This window comes from Podarcis tiliguerta, assembly GCF_965153285.1.
Source record: "Podarcis tiliguerta genome assembly, chromosome: 4".
Lineage (NCBI taxonomy): Eukaryota > Metazoa > Chordata > Lepidosauria > Squamata > Lacertidae > Podarcis > Podarcis tiliguerta.
The window spans coordinates 47,460,440-47,484,271 of NC_139537.1; the positions used below are offsets into that span (position 1 = coordinate 47,460,440).

The window sequence follows — 23,832 nt, forward strand, 5'->3', positions numbered from 1 at the left end:
TACTAAACTTGAGAAATAGGATGAAAGGGGGAGATGTCAACAGGAATAAGGAAATTTGAGCAGCATGACACATTATATATATTCAACTGTATGAACTGAACATAGGGTGGTAACCACATTCTCTATCATTACTTAGAGAATGCAAACACCTGACTAATCCTGTTACAGAAAATAGAATAATATCAGCCAACATGTTATTTAACTGATCAAATAAGTGGTTGTAAAGTATTTTTTCCCTCCAGGCATACCTGCATGAACTGCTTTCAAATTTTGCTCCATTCCTTCTAAAGGGATGTTTTCCATTCGATAAACACTCTCTTACAAGCTGCAGTCTCCTTGCTTAATCCCACAGAGTCATTTTATTAATCAAGCCTCTCGATAGATGAATAATTTCTTTTTCTTATGATTTCTTCAAAAGATTTTGGCTTGGAGAGAATAAAGGAAATGTGGAACATTTCCAAGCCCTTTTGTGAAGCTACTGAGGAATGATAAGTCTGCTGTGGTTTTTTAGACAGTCAGACTTTCTACGATGAAGGAAGATCTAAAACTTGCACAAATAATAAAGGACTATGTAGGTTCAAGTTAGAATTCACACCTGTTTAAATTGGTCTGGTATTTAAAAAAATCAAGGCCATATGAGAAGCTGCACTTCTGTAGACAGTATTACACAGAACTGAGAAATCATGGAAGTGTTGAACTGAAAACTTACATGATATTTATTGATGGATTGTTTTTTCCACCTTTAATAATACAAATCTTTCCAAGGTAGCTGAAAGCAAACCATAAAATGATGATAAAATAAATCAAAGCATCAAGATATTCAAACATAGAAGAATGAAACATCAAGGACAGGAGGAATAACACCATATCTGAGAATACTTCTAAGTGTCATTCCTGATCAGCTACTAATCAGAGAACAGGGACATGCAGCAACAACATGGCTATATACTAAGGGAAAGAGTGGACAGAGATCTTCAATATTCTGGCAATGCAAACTAAAAGAATAGTGCAAAGGTCAAACATCAGTGCAGATTCAGTATTGGGACCATGTGCTTTAGATTTGCAGCGGGGGTTTTTTTTGTTTTGTTTTTTGAAGAGGAATGATTCAGAAGCATCTTTAACTTAGTCAGTAAGTTTCAAATGGAAAACAGGTTTTGTGCTTACCATTCTAATACCCTTGTTATTAGAATGAGTTCTCAGATAGCTACCCATGTGAAAATCTGCCTAAATTAATCAGGTCACTAGATGAGGAAGACATCTTAACAGCACAATCATATACACATCTTTTCAAAAGTAAGTTGCACTGAGTTCAGTGGGGCCTACTGACTGAATCCCTACTGACAAGTAGGGATTGGAGTATATTCAGCTGAGTTTGCATTTTGATGTGAATCTACCTAATTTGCACCTCCTGAAACACTAGGTTCAGTGAAATGCAACACGTCTTTGCACTTTTCTGAATTTTGTGGTGCAGTTTCCCAATAAAAGAATGAATGTTAGAGGGGAGTGTATATAAGTGTGCATATGTTATAGAAAACACACAGAAAGGCATTCTATTTGTATTTAAAATATGTTGATTTTTATGGTGAATTTTCATGAGGATTTTTTGTTTTTAAAAAATGCAATCTGATGTAAAAATGAGGGGAAATAGGACTGATGATTGTAAAAACGAGAAACTGAAATTGACAGATTCATATCTCCCTCCCAGCTCCCAATAAGCAGATTCAGGATTGTAGTTTTCATGATCCAATAGTATTCTAGAAGTGCTCCTATGAATGTATGTACACATTCCTCAGGTATAAGAGTGGAATCTATATCTGTCAATGGCATCCTTTAACAGTGTTTGGGGCTAATATTAAGACCATAAGATGCCAAATAACCTTGCAATCATGCATCAGCAGCAAAGTCTGTAGAAATGTCTCCTGCTTACATATTTTTCACTTTAGAAAGTGTGAAAATCTAGGTGTTATATGATTAAACTCTACAACACGCATGTTGACAGTAAGAACACTTAGCTGCTTCTTTACATCAAATACTAAATGTAGGGAGATGAAACGCTAATCTTTTAAAGACTAAAGTGACAGGGATATGGAATGGTAATCTAAGTTATTTGAGAATACTTTACATCTGTTTGCTCCCAGCTATATGCACCAATAGAATAATGGCCAGAAATTTCAACAGGACAAGGAGCAAATCCTGTGTGGGATAAATCCCACACCAACCCATTATAGATTAATTATGGATGCAGAGGGTGGGGTTTGAACTATTATATCCCACACTAATACAAAGAAAGTGTATTGTTCAATGTCAGGCCAGGTTACTGCAGCAATTTGTCCTTTAGTTTGAAAGATATTTGCTCTCAGTCGCCAGCGTTTTATTTGCTCATTGTTTTCCTTATCACACTTGCCATGTCATTTTAGAACTGAAGTGTCTGTAAGAGTGTTCTATTACAAATGAGGTTTACAGGACAAAAAGGTAACTTTCCTGTCCGAATAACAGCAATCATGTCAAGCTGGGGGGGGGGGGAGAGAAACCCTGCAGGTAATAAGTCTGCAGAAGGCCTCTTGGGTCATCTAGTAAATGTTCTTGATGTTCCAACGGGTTGTTTGAGGGCATACAACGCAGTGCCTTTAACAAATCTGGCAGTGTGTCATCTTTGTTCGCCTCTCTGGAGCCATAAAATATAGACAGTCTCCACATTCTGACCATCCTTTACACTTTTAAAACTACTTTCCAATTTATTGCTTGACAAACAAAAGTTTGAGGCATGCTTCTTAGAGATAAATTCTCACACAAACTGTGAGTTGCTTGTGCTAACCACACTGTGAGAGATTATCCATAAAGAACATATGCCTGCAATTTTTTGTGAGTCCTGACATTAAATCTGAATCAAACTGCTTGAGCAGAAGGTCTTTATAAAAACTTGGGTTTCCTTTAAAAAATAAATCAAACAGCATTTACGGCTTGACAAGATACAGTATGAAAGCGTGGAATATATAGCAAAAATTAAAAAAGCAAAAAAGCACCACGGTAGGAATTGTAATAAGCAAAATGCACACTTAAAAAGCTTTCTAAGGATTCTTAAGGAGTGAGCCTTGCTTTAAAAATCTCACCCAAAAGAAGCTTTTCATTAGGGCAAAGTGAGACTGTGCTTATGCTCTGTCAACCTCTCTACCAACTAAATACAAGTCAGAAGTTGTACTTGCTCAAACTTCCTGCACACTCCTGTCTTCTCCCAGACCTTCCCCTAATCTTCTATATGTTGGCTACAGAGTATATGACAGGGAAATGTCAGTGTATAGACTCCCCAAGCAGGCCAGCAGGTAGGAATGATCAATTTGGCTATGGACAGATGCTTTCCATGAGCCCATCATGACACTGCTGCTGTTTGTTAATAGGAAGTTTCTGAGAGATGCCCCCAGTCAATCTGGCTCAATGTATGGCTACTGCTGTGCAATGCATCCTAACAGAATTCCTTGCGGCCGGGTGTGTAGAGCTTGCACTATCCAGCAGTAGCCTTCAGGATCTTCCTGGTTTTTCAAAGGCAACCAGTCAAAAGATCGTAGCAGCGCCCACTAAACAGGAAGAAAAGGGTTAACCTGCAAACAAGAAACATTAAACAAAGGGAGGGTTGGGTGGGTGGTTGAAGCTCCTGAGCCGACTGCCTGGCTGCTGCTGGCTCCACCCCCTATTTATGCAACTGGCCCCACCTCCCAGCTGTGTAAATTGACTAACTGAGGCTAGGCGTGAACCTCCAAAGAATAACACTGAGAAGCAGGCCAGCCCATACAGCCATTAAGTTCCCTGCACGATCTGGCAAAGGGCACCCACAGTGTAAAGTGTGAGTGCTCATTATGGAGATAAGCATTTTTGCCCTCAAAGTGCCTTGCAAATTTGTCACAGCATTGACTTGTTCCTCCAACTATAGTTAGCCAACTAGAGAGCCAGTGTGGTGTAGTGGTTAAGAGCGGTAGTCACGTAATCTGGAGAACCGGGTTCGCGTCTCCGCTCCTCCACATGCAGCTGCTGGGTGACCTTGGGCCAGTCATACTTCTTTGAAGTCTCTCAGCCCCACTCACCTCACAGAGTGTTTGTTGTGGGGGAGGGAGGGAAAGGAGAATGTTAGCCGCTTTGAGACTCCTTAAAGGGAGTGAAAGGCGGGATATCAAATCCAAACTCTTCTTCTTCTTCTTCTTAAAATTAACCACTGTTTATCCACATGCAAACCAATGTAGCAACTGTAGCTAGCTAAAAGTGGAAGCAAAAGCTTCCAGTCTCCCCCTTGTGATTGCACCCAAAGAAGAGAGTGGAGGGAGGGTTAATGAGAGCAAGACTCGCTCACATGACATAAGTTGAATGCTACTTCTGAAATAGGCCACCAAATCAGACATCTGAGCTACAGCCAAAGCTTCATGTACAGAAGATGTGCCTGCATATACTTTGCAGAACTCGGGTTGGGTGAGATAATAATTTCATGAAATCCTCATATCCTGAATGAAACACTTCTGATTGCAAAAAATTACTACTAATTCTTTAAAGCACCATCAAATATGCATATTTAACTAACAAGAGGTAAATGAATAATTTATCCAAGATAGGATGGAAAGGAAGACATTAAATTGTTATCTATAGACCCATTTTGCACTCAGAAAAGCTATTATGAATTCTCTGGAGTTTTGTTCTGTGCTACATGTCTTCAGTGTTCTGGAGTCGTTACAAATGTGTTCCGATTTTTAAAGAGTGCGCACTTTTGACATGCAGCAGTAGCTGAACAAATATTCTATTAAGAGCTTTTTGGAAAGCGATTTCTTTGAAATGCTCTTTTTAAATTGCTATTCCGCACAAGTAATTCATGTTGTAGGAACTGTGTGGTGCCATTTAATGAAATTAGAAGGACTTTTAAAACAACATTTTATTTCTGTTGAAATTAAGGGAATGAACATTTCTTAAAAAGGAAAGAAAAACATTTTTATGTGCACTAATGCTTCCATTTCATTGACTGAAAAAGTACAAGTAAATACAAAACAGGGGAAGCTAAGAAGAAAGGGACTAGCAGAATTTCCTGTGCTGGCCAAAATATAAGTTGTTATTGTGCTGCATATGCCTCGAAGCATATGAAATGGTATCCTGAATTTTCTGCTATAGTAGCTACTTCAGTAGTACTAGGCTAGAAGGCTCAACCTGAGTTACCATTCATAACATATGGAGTATGGGGAGAAAATGGTAATTATTATCAAACTTTCAATTCTATATTTTTTTCATTTTCCATGGCTGATGCATACCCATCATGCATACTTTAGTAATCACTGCTCTAAAATATTCTGGGCCTGGGGGGACATTACATAGAGTACCACAAAAAGAGAAAGAAAACTGGACATGCTCCAGAATCACTCCTCCTGGGTCTCCTCTTCCCCTGTATGGGGAAGGGAACCACAAAACACACTGAACAACCATCCCAACATTCAATTTATTTTTTACAAAGAAAGGGGGGTAGAGCAGGAGCAGGCCTTGGCAGGCACCAAAGAAAACAATGGTGACCATGAGTGGCATGTTAGGGATTCCCCCCCCCCCCAACATGCTTCCTGGGAGTCAATCTATTTGAACTCAATGGGGTTTTGTTCTAGGAAGATTACAGGATTTAGGATTACATGGTAAATATGGTTACTACATTTAGTACTACATGAGGATATTTTGTATATGGTGTAGAAAAATTAGAAGTTACTTGATGTGTGTGATTTCACAAAGCTTTCCATTTTTGAGGTCAAACCTTATTTCCCTATAAAGAATGATAATAATAGTATTTTGCTGTAACGTATTGGTTGAATAGCCATTGATGACAGTGTCCATTATTCCAGTATGAATAATGCATTATAGACATGCATTGTATTATAGATATCAATTTCTTCATTAGAAATTGCGTGTTCATATTTCACTTGTCTGTATCATGTACCTTTCTGCTTAAAAGAAAGTCATCACAAATCATTCATTGAAAAGGACACTAATATTAATAGTTGATTTGGGTCAATTGAGTTCAAAAGACAGTCAATACATTTATTTATAGTTCAATCATATGTATGTTTATTTGGAAGTCAGCCTCACTGAGTTCTTTTATGCATGCTCCCAAGCAAAAATGCCCTTTTGAACACAGAAAGGGGCACTTTAAACAGAGGATGGAGTACAGCACTTGAATTAATGATTGCGTGTCGAGGTCCCCAATCCACCCCCCAAATAACTCACAACAGACACGTAATTTTTGTTTAAGATTTTTGGCATGATTTTGGCCACAACTTTATTCAATTACAAACCATGAGTGGTTGTTTAGGCATTGGTTAAGATTATCTGTCCCCCCCTCCTGGGGACAGAACTGACTTCAGGGCACCACCAAAAGCCAGTGTGGGAAAACAAGTCGGGGGAGAATTGGAGCTGAGTCACAGGCCCTCAATTCTCACCCGCAAGCTCCCCGAAGGCTTGCCGGCCCTAGTCCCATTCCAGGGATTGGATGAAAAGATGGAAAGCCCCAGGATTCCTTTAACGGAATTCCCTTTCCACAGCAACCATGGAGGGGCAGGCCTAGCCTATCCTAACCCCGCCTCCACCAATTTATAACCAATACCTAACCCCAACCTTACAAGTTGTGACAATTTGCTACGCAGTAGGCAAAAACCACCCAGCCGGCCAATTTGCTAGATGGAAAAATTCCTACCAGGCCCCTGCTCGAAGGCAGATGACCCCATGACAGGCATAGCAAGGTCAATGCAACAACCCCTCACTCTAGGGCGGGTGGGCGGGTGATCCATTGCACGCAGCAAAGAGAAAGCCCCAAGCTGTGTGCAGAGTATTTAAACATTTTACCCCTCCTACCAAAATTGCAACATCACTTTTACCCCAGCAACCCAGCAAACCAATCGCTGCCCCCAGGCCAACTTGGAGAACCTGCCTGGCAACAAAGGAGGTGGCTCAGTAGACCCCACCGCAACACGTGCTCTCCATTAAGGAGAACACGCTTTCTTACAACATAGATATATTTTGACAAAAAAATAAATCAAGAGGGGTTGTGTTTCTTTAAACTTTTCTTACTGGGCAATGGAAGCCCATCTCAGACATTTTTTAGGCCTGTTACTACATTCCCTCATAGGCTAGTCCAGGCATAGGCAAACTCGGCCCTCCAGATGTTCGGGGACTACAATTCCCATCATCCCTGACCACTGGTCCTGTTAGCTAGGGATGATGGGAGTTGTAGTCCTAAAACATCTGGAGGGCCGAGTTTGCCTATGCCTTGGCTAGTCATTTAGGGTATCTAGAAACTTAGCATTACTTCACTTAGTTTTCATCTATGCTACACATCCCTTGCAAGGTGTCCAATCGGATTTGTAGATTTTTATTATTCTTGTATTCTGTTAAAGTTACCATTCCGTATATATCTTAATACTTGTAATAAAATAAAATAAAATACTATTTTAAAAGCAGTGTGATAAGCAGCATCTGTTCATCCTTTAGCATTGGCTCAGACAGTGCCAGTACATAGTAACCAGTAATGTAGTATTGTAAAGCAATTTTGGGGTGGCTGGGCTTTTTTGCTTGGATTCCTTTCATATTCCAAGGGAAGACTGTTACAACTCTGCACCAATGTAAGCTAAAGGTAAAGGACAGTCAAATTTGACTATGGTGGTGGTCATCTCTGCTTTCAGGCCAAGGCAGCTGGCGTTTGTCCACGGACAGCTTTCCGGGTCATGTGGCCAGCATGACTAAACCACTTCTGGTGCATGGAAACACTATTACCTATTCATCTACTCGTGCTGGTATGAACTGTGAGGTTGGCAGAAGCTGGAACAAAGGAGCTTCACATGGATTCAAAACTGCCAACCTTATGACCAGCAAACCCAAGAGGCTTGGTGGTTTAGACCACAGCACCACCTGAGTCCCTTAGGTTGAATACTACAGAACTCAGAGGAGCTTCCGTCTGGGAAACCTTAAAGAGGGCATGTGTTGCAGTGAGACCTGAAAACCAAAACCCTGTGTTATGGGTGGGTTGATTGATTAGCCACAACACAACCCAATCAGTAGGTCCCTTGATGCTGGATTTAATCAGGCCAATGGGGTGCAGGCTAAACGGATCAAGGGACCTATATGTATCTATGCATGTGACCCAGAGCTTCCTCTTTCGGTGCATGTATTGGAACACCCGTCCACCTCTCCCTTTTAGGGCTGTGCACTTGACCTTGCTATGCCGTTGTGTGTCGTCTGTCATTGGGACAGGGGCATGGCAGGAATTTTCCCCACTTGGCTGATGGGCTGTTGCCATTTGGGTTTCGCCTGCCACATAGCAAATCATCACAATTTGTAAGGTTGCAGATAGGCTCTGGTTCAGATGATAGGGATGGGAGAACGCTCTTGCCATCCCTATGTGAAGGGTATTCCGTTAAAGGAATCCAGGGACTCAATGGTTTGGTCAACCCCTGTGAGGGGGTTGTGTCTGTGCCTGAGTCTGGGGGGGGGGGCATTTGGGTGGTGGAGATAGCCTGTTCCTGGCTTTCCGCTTATTCAGGTGGTCACCCTAGGCTGACCTATGCTGGTGCCCTGGGTCAGCGCTGCCTGCAAGGGTACAGGGAGCTAGTCAAACCAGAGCCTATGCAACCATTCACTTGCTGTAATCAATAAAGTTGTGGCCTAAATTCTTCCAAAAACCAACCCAAAATTTGAGTCTCTTCTGAATATTTTTTTAAGGGGGAAGTTTAAAGGTCTGAACATGCAAAGCATGGCTGGGAACAAAGTGTAAGGCAAACCGGAAGAAGTATTGTAAAAGAAATGAAATATACTAAGTGTAAAAGAATTACTTTTTAAAGAGGATTTGAATCTCATTTCACCAAATGCTAATGACTGGTTATGTATTTGCTTATTTGGCAAAAGTATGACTCACTCACTCCAAAATGAAAGACGGAACAGCTGGCATTGCTTGGCACCCAAAATGGATTCCTGGAAAGAAGTGGGGTCCATTTTGTAGCAACCATTTTCTTTTAATTAACTCATGTAAAATGGTTTCAAAGGAAGACGGAAATAAAGAATCCCGGGGGGGGGGGATTGTGCCTAAGATTCTACATGGAATGGTGAATCAGGTCAAACAGACTAAATAAGACGGGTGGGATGTTTACTTATTTCCTTTTATAGATGAAATTTCGTTCTCCAGACCCCCAAAAAGTTCCCCAAAATCTATCATTATTATCACCTCAAGGGTGGGAATTCTATGCTCACTTACATGTAGTTATTTTTTAAAAGACAAAGTATGGTGCAAGTGATTGTGACAGACATTTGCTGAAATCTGAAGCATTTTCCCCCCAATATCAGCTCAGCCATTTCCATATTTAGGACCTGAACATATTATTTAGGTTAACATAGAGTGTACCAAGAGTTACTGTAGCACTTTTAATATAACATATTTTCTTCCTTTTGATTTTATGTCAATCTTTCTGCTCTTAAAATTTTGCAAGTCCCTTCAAGACCCCTTATGCAGCAAATAACTAACAAACTGATTAAACAACAACAACCAACAGTACAATCCTATACTTGTGTACTTCTAAATCTGATTGAGTTCTTCAACAGGGCATACTCTCAAGTAAGTGTTTATAACTGTAGGTAATGGAAATGCTCAGCGTATATAGTATAGTATAGAATAAATAAGCACATTCTCTTTGAAAGTGGGATAAACAGGTTATAATTAGTTCAAAATGTGCAAAACAGGGTTTGCGGCTGGCAGCAGGAACAATTCAAGCAAATATTACTTTAATCTGTCTTTTGAATTCTAAAGCAATTGAGGCATATACAATAGGAGAGCAGCCCACAGGGAAGATTATTATAGAACCTAGAAAGGTATTTTCATTCTGTTAGCTCGACCTTGTTTGCAATTATCAACGTAGCCTATCATTTACTAAGTGGTTAGTTGTGCGTATGGGACCTTTTTCTTGCACTATAATTACAATGTGTAGCAAAAGTATAATTGTGAGGAGTGGTTGATAGAAATGGGTAGTTAACTGTCATTAAAAAGCTTCCGTAATGTATTAATTTGCTAATAAATATTTGTCAAATCTGTCTTTGGATGAGTTTTCTGAAATTATATATAAAACCTGGCACCATAGCAGTGTTGTGCAGATGACGGAAAGGAAGAGGGTTTTACCAGTCTCTGTGAGTTGATCAGGGCTTCTGCACTTAACTTTTTGGCAAAGTACAGATTACTTGAAAGGGACATATATAATAAAATTTTGTTAGTCCCTAGGGCAGCTCTGCAGATGTTATGGACTACAACTCTAATAAGCTCCAGCTAGATGGGTAATGGTAAGGTAAGGAATGATAGTCTAGAACGGTAGTCCAGAACATCTAGATGCCACCAGGTTTGAGAAGGCTGACACCAGCTCTGTACAGAAGACTCACTCAGCATATGAAGGTTGGATATGGGCTACTGAGTACAACCCTGTTCCCTCCCTATGAGTTGATTATCACAATATCTGTCTCTCACATGTCATACGAATACACTTTTTAAAAAGCAACCTATTTTACAAAAAGAATGCAAACCAGGGAGGTTGTTTTTGGCCTTTCTCCTGCCTGATTTTTGGTAGTATATTATATAGTGCAACTCAATGGGGAAAATCCTAGAGGAGAGTGACAAAATCAATATAGAGTTAAAGTGTATTTAGATTCTGTGCTATTTTCAGGCCATTTTCAGTACTCTTAAAAATGACATCTGGATGAGTTTTTAACACCCTAAAGCATATTATACATGGATATGTAGTGGAGCACTTTCCATTTTTATATATAGTCATAAATGTGCTCTTACAAAATGGCAAAGTGGCATGCATAGTTATCAGTATTAGTGATTCACACTTTTATGGTGGGTTTTAGAGTTTTACACACAAGCAACTAAACTTCTCTGATGTCAAAAAATCATGTACCTTAACTATATGAGAGAAAATTGACCAAGGAACCTATATGTTATGTACTGAAGTTCTCACCCTGGGCCAGCAGGAGGATACTGTAGATAGTTTTCACTCAGGTCCACGTATGCAAATAAGGGATTGAAAGTGACGTTCAGTGATTGGATAGTTACAGAACGTTGTTACAGTTGCGTTGTACTGGAGCTCTATATAAGCAGGCTGGCTGAACCCTTCAGTTCAGTTCTGTTCTGGCCTGTGAATAAACAAGAGCTGTTTGGAGAATCACTGTGTTGTCTGATATGTTCACCCACAACTTAACACTATACATGCTTTGCAATGCTTGAATGATCAATAATTAATTCCTACTTGTTCTTAGATTAAGTCAATATGAGTGTGTGTGCTTGCTTTCATTATATAACAAATGGAATGTTTATAATAGTTTGGACAAAACTGGGCATTCTCCTTTGTTCTAAGATGCAATCATTCACACTGATATCATTCGTGTATAATTTGTTCTACAATTGCTTCCACAGCTCAACAATATTTATGAAGCCTTTTGCTTCTTTTACTATTTGGGTAATTTTTGAAATGTGTTGCAAGATAGAATGTTACACATTTGTGTTTCTAGCCATGTAAGTATAACAAAATATTTCCAGAAGGTATGGAGCAGTTATGCCAATGGCCTTTAGCCAATCAGCAGCGTGGCAAGGTTGGGGGTATCTATTTGGCAGCGTGACGTAGGGACCTCCTTTTGCTTTGCGCTGCCAAACACCCGCCCGCCCACCTGTTAATAGGTCATGTTTGGCTTTGCTTTGGACTTCGGTTGGTCACCTGTTTTGGAACGGGGGCCGGGTAGGAATTTTGTCCAATGTGGCAGATTGGTTGTGGCCACTTGGTTTTTGCCTACCTCTTAGTAATTGTCACAACTTTGTCAGGTTTGGCGGTCAGGCATTGGTTTAGGGGAATGTGGGGAGGGGAAGTGCAGCCATCACATGCCCCTCCAATGAATAGGGTACAGTGGTACCTCGCAAGACGAATGCCTCGCAAGACGAAAAACTTGCAAGACGAAATAGTTTTTCGGTTTTTGAGTTGCTTCACAAGACGAATTTCCCTATGGGCTTGCTTCGCAAGACAAAAACGTCTTGCAAGTTTGTTTCCTTTTTCTTAAAACCATTAATACCCAGGGTGCATTCAATGCATTCCTATGGGAAACCATGCTTCGCAAGATGAAAAATTCGCAAGATGAAAAAACTCGCAGAATGAATTAATTTCATCTTGCGAGGCACCACTGTATTCCGTTAAAGGAATCTGGGGGTCTGGAACTCGTCTGAAGGCCGGAGAGGGGCTAGGGAACCCAGGGAACCCCAGGGGTGAGCACCAGTCAATATACACTGACAGAGATCCCCCTGCTGGTTGTTTACCCTTCCAGGCTTCCTGCAGGGTGGGGCAGGAGCCAGATATAGTTTGATACCAATGCCTAAGTCAATACCAGTCGCATTTGTGTATTTTAATAAAGTTGTGGCCAAAATTTGCCCATTAACATTTAAACTAAATTCTGTCTCCACTGTGTCTGTATTTCCATTTGGGATGGGTTTTGGGGCTCGAAGCACAAGTGCTAACAGGGTGTTAAAAGCCTATTTTGTGGGTGGGTGTGGTGGTGGAAAGGAATCCCTTGGGCACCTCATTGCATTCATAAGGTAAGCACACCCCAACCCCTTTAAAATTCACACACATTATCCAAAGTGAATGTCTTTCCCAGAAAGTGAATAGATTGTGGGGTGGGCAGGGATCAGAGTTTGGCACAACACTTCTTCTGGATGTGAATCTAGCCTAATTTTAAAGATGGAACCATTTACACACACACACACACACACAAAAAGGCAAATCACTTGTTATAGTCTCATTTGCTTCTTCCTTTATAACAGAGTTTGTCAAGCTGCACTGCTAAGACAGGTAATTACATGAGAAAGTAGCTGAGAACTTGGTAAACACCGAAGTGCATAAATGTCACTTCAAATTAAGCATTGCTTCATTAAGATACTCCTTGTTTTGTCAAGCACTGCTTCTAACCGAGGATGAACTAATCATTTCTCTCATTTTCTTATGGTCAAGTATTTTGCAGGGCGGCCGGCGGGGGTGGGGGGCAGATGAATATTTGCAGCAGACCTGCAGCTGCTCCAGAACATCCTGCGGTTATGCATTTGCTATTCTGCCAGACCATCATATCTGCATTCGTGACTCCATTCAGACAGCAAAACATCTCAAAGAAAATTGCCAGATTTCAGCATAAAGGAGATATTATAGTGAATCCAATTAATATTCTTTGCCAGTTGTTCTATGTTAATGGCAGACATTCAGTAAGACTGGACTGCTGTAAACTGCTTCCTAAATGGCACTCCCCATGCTGGCCTATCTCTTCCTTGCCAGAAGCAACCAGGGAGGTGAAGTGGGGCAGGGAAAGTAACACGAAGAACGTTGCTTTTAGCACCACTCCCCTAGTACACATCACTTGTAGTTCTGGTCTAAGTATAGACTGTTATCAGCAATTATAAGACAGGGATGAGGAACCAGTGGTCCGCTAGATGTTATTGAGCTCTAACTCCCATCAACTCCAGCCTGAATTGGTCAGGGACAATGAAAGTCCTAAAACACCTGGAGGGCCACAGATTTGTCATCCATGTTATAAAAGTCCATAGGTCAATATATCAGAAAGATCTACTCATAAATTTCATGACCATTTGTTACATTACCAATAATAATTTCCATAATTTAACAATAAAGGACACATGCCATGTTGAAGTTGGCAAATGTCCCAAACCAGCAAAATGTTAAAATATTTCTAGTCGTCTTCAGATAGTCTGTAGATGTGCTAACTAAACAGTCAAGAGTAGGCTGTGGAAACAAGTGTGTAGCCTCTGACCTTCCCATTACCATCATTTTCATGAGGCTCCAGTTGTTGGAGGTCAAGGAGCTGACGTTTTGAGCCTCTGGAAGCCATGGAGGAACCCAGTGTGTTTTAAAACCCCAATTTTCTGAATTTTTATTCCCCCCTCCCCCTCCATGGTCAAAAATGAGAATGCCAAAATTCTTATTCTACTGAGAACATTGCTACAGATCAGTTTATATTCATTGAGAGTTTTTTTTAAAAAAATACAAATATGGAAATTTAGTGATATGAATTTAAGATGAGAAAAAGGAGAAATGGAAAGAACAGACATTGACATATAGTGCAGAAATAACATTTGCCATAATTAGCATCAAACAAATGAAAAAAGGTGGAAAGGAGCACATGATAGGAAAGAATGAGAGCTCACAGTGTATTCCTGATTTTCTAGTCAATGTTTTGAGATCAGGCAGCATTATGTCTTCAAGGCAGAATGAGAAAAGACCAAATGATGGTCCTTACATGATTTACATTCTAGGTATTCTTATGTTTTGAAATAAATTGTTAAGATACAGTTGACTTTGTAAGTTTTCATGGCGGGGATGGTGTGTTTATGTGCAGTCAGAAGTTCAGTCAAGGCGAATAAGCTTACCAAAGCAAATGTGAGTGTAGCAGAGATTGTTTTACTCAGTAAACACAAACTATATACAAACTATACACAGTTGCTTCAGAAAGTCTTTCTGAGCCCAGAGAGAGCTTTCAGAGTCCTTCATTCAACAAAGTTTTCAGCAAGTGTGTAGTACAAAGTTGCCAGAGTCCCACAAAGTCCACATTTCTCTGAGTCTATGGTCTTCAGTTTTTTCAATTTGTTTCCAGTTCTGTCTCCACAATCTGTCCTACACAGAAAGCTGTAACATGAGCTTCTTACCAAGGCTGCACTGCAGCAGAGATCAGGACATCATGGGCACTCTGCAGCTGTACCTTAGAAATAAATCATTCCAACGGACTTATGGAGAATTAACTCATTCCTTCACAGGGGTGGGGCTAAAAAGTCACATCATCCCTGGCCATTGGCCATTTTGTAGGCTCCTAGTATAATTCCTCATACTCATAAAGACCATTGGAATTAGGTTATCCCTTTCTCACCTTACATGCTTCATCAAAGCAAATGAGGTCTATAAATTTTGATGCCTGTTTAATTATACCTAGCAAGAAAATAGACATGCAAACTTTTGACCTTTTCTGTTTGATCTTTTATATTTTGGGGGGTTTTGGCTGGACAATTGTGCTGTATCTGCTCTTCTGTAAGGTTGTAAACTGTAAGTAGAGTGGAAGGGCAGGGCAATCAAAGTATGGAATACTGAAAAGGTTGAAGCCATAAAGCACCTAATACTAAATTTTGATATATTTTTATTTAATACAAGACAAAGGTTTGTAATGGAAATGGGATCATCCCTTTGGAATGTCTGTATTTATCACTGGAAAATAGTGGGAAACTCAACAATGCTTCAAGATTTTGTAGATTTCTTCCAGTCTTTGGAAGAAGAAAAAGCAAAAACAGCAACTATTTAGCTCCCCCTAATTCCATTCTTTGCATAACAGTTCTGGAGAATACTGTGGGTGGAATGTAGCATCACACTAAGGCAATGTTTCCACCAGTGCAATCATTTCTGCTTGCTGGATGGAATTATCTCCTCTCTCCTGCCCCCCCCCCCCACTGTTCTCCTGACCCACATAGTTTTGGGGGGAATGCAGGAGGTGGGGACACTGGTGGAGAAACGGAGGGGGGGAGTGCACCACCCCTGGCACTATCGGGGAGGGGGTACCATTGTGCCCCCCCCGACACACGCTGTGCACCTCCCCCACCATGCTGGGCACCACACCGCCAGGACACATGCCATGCCCCCAATTGACAATGCCAGTCTCCCTGGAACATCCTCTCTCTTCCTAGTAGGCAACTCACTGCCAAGCAGTTAGTACCCCACCTCTGCCCCACCCAGAAAGCATCTTCTGAAGTCATATTTTCCGTTGTAAGCTCCTCAGAGAAATATCAGGGCATAATACAAAGAGGTGGGAAAATAAATTCACAAGGTGAAGAAGACTTGTGCCTTGTTTTTAACCATTTCCTTGCCATTTCTATGTGTGTAACTATTATCCTCTTTAGCCAATATTTTGTAGGCGTATGATACCACCCTGAGTTATTTTTCTCTCCCCCCCCCCTTCCCACCCCACCATGTCTGTTAAAATCTCAGGAGTAGCAGCCTTTTTTCCTATCAGCTGGACTTTCTTTCCTTCAGCAATTGGCAGAGGCAAGCAGTTTCAGTGTGAGCTGTCATTTGATTATTTTCCTTCCCTACCCTCCTGCTCTGATTCCTGTTCTTCTTTACTGGCTTGGAACAAGCCCTCACTGTATTGAATTTTCCTTACAGACCAACATGTTGCCAAGGCAGAGAAGAAAATGCTTCCTTCCCCACCCCCCACCCCTTCTTCCCTTGGGTGAGTAAATGGCTAGTATTTGACCAGCGCAGCTGTATTTTACACAGTGTTATTGTTGTCATACTGTTATTTTTAGCGTAGTTCTAGTTACATTTTTAAAGCCTCCATCCCTGTTTCTTTGGCCTATGATGCTGTGTAAGCATCTCTGGCATCATTAACTGCTAAAGAGCTGACAATGGCTGAGGCTGCTTTTGTATAAACAAGTGCAGCAATTTTTCCTTTCTTTCAGACAGATTCCTCAAGGCCATATGTTACGATATCATTGATCTGACCTCAATATTGTCAAATTTCACAAAATCAGGGCTGTTAAGCCTGCAACTTTAAGCAGATGTAACACACAGCAGGATGCTCCATCAAAAATTACACATTTGGACCCTTATTGCTTCCTAACGGATGGAACAGTTTCCAATTATTATTTTTTCCCCCATGGTACCTTAGCACTGAGGCATGAATCCTCTGAATGGGTAAAGGGATGTTTTCATGGCATTTCCAGATGATACAAAAAGGCCCCACAGGAATTTATTTTTAGGGGTGAAATAACAGTAGCCCAGATCCAGATTTAGTGTACAATTAACCTGTGTGACTGATATATTTCTTTCTCTCTCTCTCTCTCTCTCTCTCTCTCTCTCTCACACACACACACACACACACCATGCTGTTTACCTCACAATGAACTAAGGTTTTAAACTCTGGTTAAACATGTGGTTGGAAAGACCACATGCTTCATTACGGTTTTAAATAATAATAATATGCAAGGCTGTGCTAGGGCTACAGATCAGGTTGAGCTGGGTGCTGTAAACAGCAGTAGTGTGGACAATGTGTCCATGCACATCCAGTTCTGCATGCATAGACCCCTATCTAAACATGATGTTTGCATATTGGGGACACCAGATATTGCATATTGGGCCAGCGCCATCTCAGTTGCATAGAGAAGTACATAGGAATGTTCCCAATGAAAATATATGTGCCAGGCTTGTTTGTCATGGGAATGGAACTAAAGCCCATACCATTCCATTTCTGTGCATCCCATTTTAAATGTGCATTTAAAAATACTAGATGGTCTGGGTTGTGAGTGCTTATGGGGTGGTCTCAGGGCTGCCTGCCTTATTTTCTTGTTTTTCTTTTTTAAAAATAATTTCAGCATCATAACAGTGGCTAACTAGTGTGAACCTTTGCATCACATGTAATGAAATCAATGCAGCAAGACATCCTGGGAGTGAGAAGTCTTGATGATGTAAAATGGCACAGACAAAATCCATAAGGATGTGGAGATCGAGCAGTATGCTGATTCAGGAGTGCATCTGTGGACTGATCCCTGAAGGTCAGATCATATGTGTCTGCTTCAGAATTATTGCTCAGTTAATGTGTCCTCTACACTTACTTTTAATGAGTCAGGTATAGGAAAAGATTTGCTCATTTCCAAAACGATACAAGCTTTGTGGTCTTCTACATTTCTTCTATAGCTCTGATGTTAATCTTAGCGGGAGTAAAAATGTTGCAATTACAAGCACATTGGGAATTCCTGGGAAAGAACTTTTCTGAACATGTTCCACATATGGTTGTCAATGCCACTCCCAATCTCAACTGATGCTGAATTCCACCTATCTCTATTGCCATCCCTATCTGTCCCCTTCATTCATATGTTCAGTTAATTTCCTTCTTCACATCCAGATCTTTTCATTTCTGATTCCATCGTTTTTATTTCTATTGCTTTTTTATATTTAATGTGGAATAAAAGGGTTCTTTTTTCCATTTTACACAGTTCTACTCTGATTTTGTCTTACAATAATCATAATCGTACAACAGTAATAATAATGTAAATATCAATATTTATAAGCATATGACAATTTTCTATAGTTAATAACAATGCTTTGATTCGGAGAATAATTATAATTAAATTATAGGGTGTCTAGTTCACATTGATTTCTGGAAACACATTGATTAGCTATGCTTCAATGCCCTCTCACTGCCCGTAATGAATATAATGCAACCTATAATTTAATGACAAGGAATTATCTAACATAAACATGGAACTCAGATTCTTTTCAATCAAAACAGTTGTTTTTCTGTGCATGTGTGACTTTCTCCACATAATCTATAATTTTTGCCACCTGCCCCAAATCAGCAAATATTTCATGCTGTCTAGATGTGTTAATTTTTATTAAATAAAAAAAAGCTTATTCTTAGATCTATTTTTGTCTAATAACTACCTTCTAGCACAAAAAGGGTTTTGTTTAGTACAGTTGTCACTGTGGTAACACTTTAAAATAAATATTTCTAGTTCTGCCTGGTAATTTTAAAAAAAATGGAATAACATTTGCTAGGTTGTTTACCATCCTGAAATTGTGCTAAGGAGTAGAATAATTGAGTGACACATGGCCAAAATATCTGGGGAATTACCAACACAAACTCTGGTCACATCATGTTATGCCCAGGATCCAAAGTGTTTCCAGGAAAATACAAGGTGTAATTTTGCTGGTTCCCTGACAGATTGTGCCACATAAAATGCCATTCCAGAGGTTCACCAAATGTTTAGCATCAGCTTCTGGGTGGCAGAGGGGACTCTGGAACAAAGGCCCTACCTAAAGCTCTTGTGCATGTGTGGCCATTTGGCAGCAGACTTTGAGAAGAGCTCAAAGGAGACTCAAAGGAGAGCTGTGCGCGGCTAAAGAGGAAGCCAGGTAATCAATGTATACATAATGTATGTTTAATTTGTAGGCTCTGAATGACTAGACTTGAAGGGGAAGAGACCTGGCAAAATACATTATATAGGCCCAACACTGTTGGGTGTGCTTAAGGCCACTGAAATCAATTGTCTTAAGTGTATGTAACTTTGCTGATAGTAATCTGGGATCTAAAATTTCCAGTGCCTAACTCTGTGTTGGTTTTCACCGATAGTATTGTAGGCTCTAAAATTTAGAGTTGTTTCCGTAATAACAGTTTGTCCTCTCAAAGAGCCTGACGTGAGCTTGGATTCTCTCAATGGATTCTATTCAGAACCGGTAATTTGCAATACAGGGCTATTTCTAGCTATTCTGATTAGCAATAACTCCTCTCTAGTTAAAATGATGCACACCATCCCTTTTAAGTTCCACGACAGATCCATTTAGCTTGTGACATTCTAACATTAGTTTCTTTGCCAACAGCACTATAACTCCTTTTCATTGCCTATTAGAGAAGAGAATTACGCCAAGCCATGGCCAAAGATCACATAAGAAACAAGAAAGTACTCTTTCTACATGATTAGCTCCGTGTGCCTTAGGAGAGTGAGACAAATGAAGAGGAGATCATTTAGGGGAAACTTCTGTTAATGCTTACCATGTTCCCGATTCAGCTGTAATCAGTCTAGCTGGCTGTGTAAGGAGGAGGAATCTACCATTCAGATGACTGGTAGAACAGCACAGGGCACAGTTAAATTGCTAGCATGGCTATGCTGTGGGAGGATTCTGATCTACCCATTGGAGTTACGCCTTCACAGCAAATGCATACACATGCAACTGTATGTCCAGATAACACAGGCATGGTGTGTTACAGAAATGGGGGGAAATAGCCCCCAAATATGGGTCTACCACAGTTCTCACAGCAATCTAATTCAACTGATTCACTAATTGTATGGCCGTATCTTAGCTTACTCCATCAAAATGAAACCACTGGAATGTTTACTTACATTGCTAATAGTTCTGTAAAAACAGAGCACGGCATGGCTGTTCGAATCAAATTTGTCTGTCTTCTGCTTTTTCTCATAAAGAAATTAAGAGATTTTGAGTGAAATGTTACTAGTCCCCTTTCCAGATTCCCAATTTCCTTTTCTCTGAAGGAAAATTTGGACATAATGACTTCATGATACAGGAGTTCACAATGTGAGATTTCCCCCTTTTTATGTAGCCATGCATTTATTTATGCAAATTTGGGCTACAGCGTAGAGGCTTAATTGCTCTGCAACCTCTCTAAAATGTGAATGAATTGCTTATTATATCATTAGTCTTTCACACCTTTCAAAGAAGGTCTGGGTGGCAAACTTTAATGTGGCTTTCAAAAGCCACAGAGTTCCAGGATGTATACAGAGGTCAATGCTTGTGTTTTGCCACATGCACAAAGTCTTTTCATCCACCACCTCAATCACTGTGGTCTGTACGTGATTTAATAGCTACATTGTTTTACCATGCTCATAATTTCCCCCCACTTTGGTTAGCAATGTTTGCGGTTGGAAATTGAATAGCTTATATTCTATTTTGCTGTGCAATTATTTATAAACACTTTATACCATCTCTTTTAGGGACTTGATGCAGGAGAAGAGTCATAACAAAAATATGTTCAGGGTTGGGGGAGTTTCTTCAGAATGCAGGTCAGTGGACAAGAATCAATGGCATTCAAAGACTCTAAGTGAAGTGAGAGAGACACTTCAACTGTTGTTGTTATTATTAATATGATTACAACTATTTATTAAATGTGTTAGTTGCTTTATCTTGCCCAAGGCAATCCAAAGTGACTCTAAAGGTAAAGGGTAAAGGGACCCCTGACCGTTAGGTCCAGTTGTGACCGACTCTGGGGTTGCGGCGCTCATCTCGCTTTATTGGCTGAGGGAGCTAGCATACAGCTTCCGGGTCATGTGGCCAGCATGACTAAGCCGCTTCTGGTGAACCAGAGCAGCACATGGTTTACCTTCCTGCCGGAGCGGTACCTATTTATCTACTTGCACTTTGATGTGCTTTCAAACTGCTAGGTTGGCAGGAGCAGGGACCGAGCAATGGGAGCTCACTCCGTCACGGGGATTTGAACTGCCAACCTTCTAACCAACAAGCCCTAGGCTCGGTGGTTTAGACCACAGCGCCACCCACTATTTAATACATACATATTTAATACATAAGCTACCTATCATTATATGTTTGGTTTACCAATAGGTACAGAATTTGTATCTAAGACTGAAACTTCTGTTCCATCTATCTATGTGACTTGTCTAATATTGTTGGTTATTTATGAATGACATTTTGTGGCAGATTTAAAATGTGCTGATTTACTGCCTCCAAATATGAAATCGTGCTATCTGGGTTGTAGGGAAACTATATTAATATCTGAAAATAGTTTCTGTTGCAGTTCTGATTAAGCCTTCCCAAAACACCAGACTCTACAGAAATGGTATTTGGCTTGATTAAACCCTACCTATTTATTTAGTGAATGTATACCCCACCCTTCATCATAAAAATGTTTCCCCTGAAGATCGCAACACAACAAACAAATATGCAAAATCATATTACAAAGAAAGCAAAAATTGCAATATATAATTTACAAAAATTACACCTGTCCCACTTCAAGGGTCTATGTATGAATTCTACAATTAATACATTAAAAAGTGAAACTGTCATAAAGTACTGAAAGTCCATAGTCACAGAAGAGATTTTGGTGGAGATTTGGGCTAAAATATTCAAAACAATGTTTAAGCACAAATGCCACTAAAAATGCTTAAAGGGCTGGGACAATCAACATATACTGTGGCTCAGAGACTTAGACTAAGCATGTCTACTCAGAAGTAAATCCCATTTAATTCATTGAGACTTATTCTTGGTTGAGTGGAGTTAGTATTGCAGCCTAGGTTTCTCTTCTCGTCAAACCTGGAAGTTCCAGAAGTTCCAGAATGACATTCTTGTGCTCACCTTTGGCAATTGCTGGCCTGCCTCTGTAGGTCATACTTCAGGCACATTGTGCACGGACACTGGGGTTTTGCTTTAGCTCAGAAAGCTTTATTTCCTTAACTTCTGTTTTGGCAAATCACTAAATATTTGATCAGAAAGAGTGGTCCCATATGCCATAGTTATGATTATGAGCAGACTGATATTTACACACATATTGGAATGTTTATCTGCCATGATGCCTCATGCTTTTCAAAAGAAAATTAAAATCTGTACTGGCTGCTGTATGGAATAGGGATTTGAAAATACACATAATTTCTGGATTCTAAATCCAACTTGACAGCTTCCCTTTCAGCACCACTTTTATGTGTAGCTTCTGCAGATCTTGGAAATTAGGAGCTGTGCTCAGGCTGAGCTGCCACATGAAGTGGACAGTATGGCCACAGATGACTAACAATACATGCAAAAATTTGTTGGTGTTGTATAGCCTTCTTTATCCTATTACTACACTTGACTTTTGTATAGAAGGGGATGCAGAAAAAGGAATGGTGTGTAATACTGTGTAAGTTTCCGCATGGACAATGTGACTGGTCATTGAGGGACAGGCACTGTGCAAATCATTGTGCTATTGGTGACAAGCAGTGGTTCACTGGTAGAATATATGTTTTGTATGTTGAGGGTCTCAGATTCAAGTCCTGGCATCTCTAAGTAGGCCTGGAAAAGACTCTTGCCTAAAACCCAGAAAAGCCCCACCTAGCTAATGTAGACAAAACTGAACCAAATGAGTCAATGGTGTGAGTCACTAAAGGGCAGTTTCTTGCGTTTCTCAGTTCATGGGAGATGGTCTGTGGGATCTCTATGTTATGTCTCTTCATGGAGCTGCTTGTGGTAAGAAAGCTACTTGGGTTCACCTTCACTCTGATGAATCCTTACTGTTTCTTGTTGTAGTATGGAATTAGGACTGTGTCAACCTCCTATGCAAGAATGGAGGCTGATATGGGCAAATTGTTAGAAAGGCTTAGCATGGTATCTGTTGAATGTCTCTTATAACATTAATTTGAACACACACAGACACATACACACTATTGGTTTCAATAGAACAGGATAGGATAAGAGATGGTGATGATGACACTTCTGTCCTTCACCCTATTCCCATAGCAGGTTACAACATTAAAACATTCATTTCACTTTTAATTTTCAGACCAGCTTTCTATATTACTATACACAAGGCATCTTACAGCAACAAAATGTACAACAAAGAACACACACCTTATAATAATCTGATTCAATACATATAGTCACAATAAAACCTAACTTTAAATTGGAACAATTTATATCAAATAATGTACTAGTCAATAATCTACTTATTAGGATACAGTGGTACCTCGGGTTAAGTACTTAATTCGTTCGAGAGGTCTGTTCTTAACCTGAAACTGTTCTTAACCTGAAGCACCGCTTTAGCTAATAGGGCCTCCTGCTGCCGCCACACCGCCAGAACACGATTTCTGTTCTTAACCTGAAGCCCTATTTCTGGGTTAGCAGAGTGTGTGAAGCGTATGTAACCTGAAGCGTATATAACCCGAGGTACCACTGTATAATAGTATACAATAAAATTAACTCTCAAAACATAGCAAATAATAATTAAACAGAAATTCACTCTTAACAATTACAATAAATAATCACTAAACTATTATCAATAAAAATAACTGCAGTCCTAGCAATGCCTCAAATGCTGAACAAAGGTGTGGCTGAGATGCAGAGGTCAGGCCAAGGGAGGAAGGAAAATCTATTCTCTAAGTGTGTTGGGGGGGCAAAAATCAATTGTTAAACAGGTGTTTAGATATGGATTTCCAAGAGCTCCAAGAAACACAACTACTTTCATTCTGATCTCTCAGTCTTCTTTACA

At 40.1% G+C, this 23,832-nt stretch overlaps 1 long non-coding RNA gene across 1 annotated transcript in view; it reads left to right on the forward strand.

Moving 5' to 3' along the window:
• Positions 1–20,682, forward strand: part of LOC310677042 — a 53,261-nt gene extending 32,579 nt beyond the window's left edge. Inside the window, exons 3-4 of the long non-coding RNA XR_014510890.1 lie at positions 16,233–16,299; positions 20,576–20,682. This is a non-coding gene — a long non-coding RNA (uncharacterized lncRNA). The remainder of the gene's footprint in view (positions 1–16,232; positions 16,300–20,575) is intronic.
• Positions 20,683–23,832: the final 3,150 nt, after the last annotated feature.